General features: G+C 47.4%; 2 pseudogenes; both read right to left on the bottom strand.

The window, feature by feature from the left end:
• Positions 1-418: 418 nt before the first annotated feature.
• On the bottom strand, positions 419-2,156 carry LOC101397463 (phenylalanine--tRNA ligase alpha subunit pseudogene; annotated as a pseudogene).
• On the bottom strand, positions 2,155-2,844 carry LOC106800000 (tubulin beta chain-like; annotated as a pseudogene).
• Positions 2,845-3,871: the final 1,027 nt, after the last annotated feature.

Consider the following 3,871-nt stretch of genomic DNA (forward strand, 5'->3'; position numbering starts at 1 on the left):
AATAACCTACTTTTAACATCATACTTATTAGTGAAGGCCTGTATGCTTTATCCCTAAGATCAAGAACAAGGCAAGAACACTCTCTTCTGACTCATATTCAACATTGTGCTAGATATGCCAGCCAGTGCTATGATCAAGTGAAAGAAATTAAAAGCATACATTATATAAAAGTAGAAATAAAACGTTTTCTATTTACAGATAAAATGACTTCCTATGTGGAAAATCCAAAAAACTCAGAAACTTTTCTAGAATTAATAAATGAGTTTATCAAGTCTTAGGATACAAAGTCAACATAAAAATATCAATTTTATTTCTACCTACTAGGAATGAACAATTGAAATTTAAAAAATAAATATCACTTACCATAGCACTAAATAAAATTGAAATATTAGGGAAAAACCTAACAAAATATGTTCAGGATGTATATGTTGAAAACTATAAAACATGAATGAAAGTAATTAAACATCAAATAAATGAAGAGATAATCATGTTCTTGGACTGGAAGACAATATTTTTATGAAATAAATTGTCACCAATTTGATCTGTAGATTCAGTGCCATCTTAACTAAAATTCAAGCAGGATTTTTGTAGATATTTGCAAGCCGAGTCTAAAATTTATATGGGAAGACAAAGAAACTTGAATAGACAAAAATGATTTTGAAACTGCAGAATAAATTTATCTCAATTTAAATAATTATTTGAAAGCTACAGTAATCAAGACAGTGTGGAATTGGTGAAAAGACAGATCCATAGATTGATGGAATAGAATAGACTAGAAATAGATCCCCCCAAATTTAGTCAACTGATTTCTAAACCAAGTTATAAAGCAATGCATTGGATGACTCCCATTCTCTCCCCTTCTCCCTCTCTCTCTCTCTCTCTCTCCATGTATATATATTCCATCCATACTTCACAAATTATATTATCTATATTTCACCAATTCCATCTATATCTGAATCCCAGTTCCGCCCTCGGGCAGCACGGGGACTGTCGCACACCACCTGCCGGTTCACCTTGCGGCCCACCCTGCTCCAGGATACTGTTGATGCCATGTGTGCTCATCATGGGGCGCTGCAGGGAGAGGCCCCCGGCAATGAGCGACAGGTTCTTGGGGAGCCCCGTGGGCAGCAACATCTCGGGGCGGAGGAGCCCGGAGTTTCCGACCTCCACCCACTTCTCAGCCCCGGGTGTAAGCTGCGGGCTGTGGCCCGGCGTGAAGCGCAGCTGGGTGGCACCGAGCGTGGTGAAGCAGCCCGCATGACGCCCACGAGCCGGCCCGGGGGGAGGCCGCGGTCGGCTCCCGCGCCCTGGCTCTGGGGGACCCGGCCGTGTGCGCGGCGTCCGGGGCGCCGTTCCTGACCCCGCGGTGGGTGGGGAGGCGCCTGGCCGGCGGGGAGGGCCTGCGGCTGTGGCGCGCGCGCCGCGGCGTTTCCCGCCTCCGCCTTCGCGTCCTACTGGTCCCCTGGGAGCCGGGGCCCGCCTGACCGCGGCCCGCTTCACCCGTTGGGCCGTGGTTCGTTGGACGCTGCAGGGCCTCCGCTGCGTCTCGCAGGAAGAAGGTGTCATGCTGGTCGCGCCGGGTGCCGCTGGGGCTGGAAGAGTGTGTCAGGGTTCCAGAAGGAGCTCTCGGCATCTCCGTGAACCCCATGTGCAGGAAGATCTGCCGGAACTGGGTGCGGACCCTGAGCGGGGGGCGCAGGGGGCGCAGGGGGCCGCGGTCAGAGACGGTGCTGTGCGCCCAGAAGTTGTTGGGCTTGAAGCGCAGGCCCCGCCAGCCGCTGGAGGACATCTCTGGGCTCGGCTCCGCCTCCTGCTTGCAGATGCTGCTGCTGAAGGCGCTGCCTTTGCCCGCCCCGTGGGTCTTCAGGGTCACTTCAGTCAGCAGCTGCCCCTCCCTGAGCTCCCTGCTCTCCTCGCTCAGCTTCCCAGCCCGCCCTCCCCCGACCGGCAGGAGCCCCCGCGGCGCCTCATCCTCCGAGCTGTCCAGAACGCGGAACCCCGGGGCCTGTTGGCCACGCTTTTGTCCACGTGGATCCGCTTGTTGGACCAGGCCTCGCTGAAGCCCACGTGAGCTCGCTCTGGCCAGGCCCTCTGGGAGGGATGCTTCTATACACCCTGGCCCCGTGGCTGCACTCCAGGGCAATCTTCTCGCCCTCAGAGCAGTAAGCTCCCACCATCTGAAATTATACGTCGCGCTGTGCAGATAAAGGTGGCAAACATTTTTAGCCCCCTGGGCGGGATGTCACGGACAGCTGTTTTCACATCGTTAGGGATCCACTCAACAAAATAGGTGCTGTTTTTGTTTCAGACGTGAAGCATCTGCTGGTCCACCTCCTTCGTGGATATGCGGCCCCCGAACACGATGGCCATGGTCAGACAGCAGCTGACAGGGGTCACTGGTGGACATCATGTTCTTGGATCTAACATCTGCCAGGTGAGCTCTGGCACCGTCAGGGCCGGCTACTGCTGGCTGCCCCATCTGGATAGTGGGGCGAGGCCGGGTATGAATAAGTGCAGGCGGGGGAAGGGGACTATGTTGACGACCAGCTTGCGCAGGTCACACTGAGGTGGCCAGGGATGCGTAGGCAGGTGGTGACCCCACTCCTAGTGGCTGACACCAGGTGGTTCAGGTCACTGTGGGTAGGCATGGTCAGTTTTAAGGTTCTGACGCAGATGTCATAGAGGCATCATTATCCATGCAAGAGCGAGCTGGTGGACTGAGAGGGTGGCGTTGTAGGGCTCCATCACCCAGTCCGACACCTCGAGTGAGGGCACCACAGTGAATGTGTTCACGATCCTGTCTGGGTATTCCTCCTGGATCTTGCTGATGAGGAGAGTACTCATCCCAGATCCAGCCCCCCTACCCAGGGAGTGGGTCAGCTGGAAGCACTGCAGACAACCACAGCTCTCGCCTCCTTCCTCAGGACATCTTAATAATGCAGAATTAGTCATAGTTCTAAATAAAACATATAAAACTATAAAATACCTACAAAACATTCTTTTGAGAAGAAATTATAGGAGAAAATTTACCTGACCACGGTTATGCAAAGAGATTTTAGATACGACACCAAAAGTATGATCCATGAGGGGAAAAAAATAACAAATTGAACTTTATTAAAATTAAAAATCATCATTCTGCAAATGATACTGTTAAGTGAATGAAAAGACAAGCGACACATTCAAAGAAAATGTTTGCAAATCAAATTTCCAGTTCAGGACTTGTTTCAAGAATATTAAAAATCTCAAAACTCAACAACAGGAAAAGAACCTAATAAACAACATGAGGATAACATCTGAAGATGCGTAACCAAAGAAGATAGAGATATGGCAAGTAATCATGTGGAAAGATGCTCAACATTATTAATTATTAGGGATTTGCAAATTAAAACCTCAGTGAGATAACTCGATACACCTATCAAAATGCCAAAAACAGACAAACAAAAAAACGATAATAACAACGCTGACAATATCGTGTGGTGCCAACGATGCAATGCACTAGAAATCTCATACGTTTCTGTTAGAAACGCAAAACCATACAGCTACATTGGAAAACATGATGGCGGTATTTTATGAAGTTGAATATAATCCTACTTACAATATGACCCAGCAGTATTACTCCAAAACAAATGAGAAATTATGTTTACACACACAAACAACTGTATTTTTATATTTATATAAATATATATTATATATATATATAAATAAATATAAATATAAATATTTATAGCAGCTTTATTCACAATCACCAAAAATTGGAAACAAAACAAATGTCTTTCAACCAATGAATGGATAAACTTTTGTATCCTTACAAATAGGTGACTCTGAAATCTTTAATGTATTTGACTAAGTGAATGAAGTTGGACATCAAATA

Source organism: Ceratotherium simum, chromosome 4 (assembly GCF_057802395.1).
Source record: "Ceratotherium simum simum isolate JZ-2026a chromosome 4, ASM5780239v1, whole genome shotgun sequence".
Lineage (NCBI taxonomy): Eukaryota > Metazoa > Chordata > Mammalia > Perissodactyla > Rhinocerotidae > Ceratotherium > Ceratotherium simum.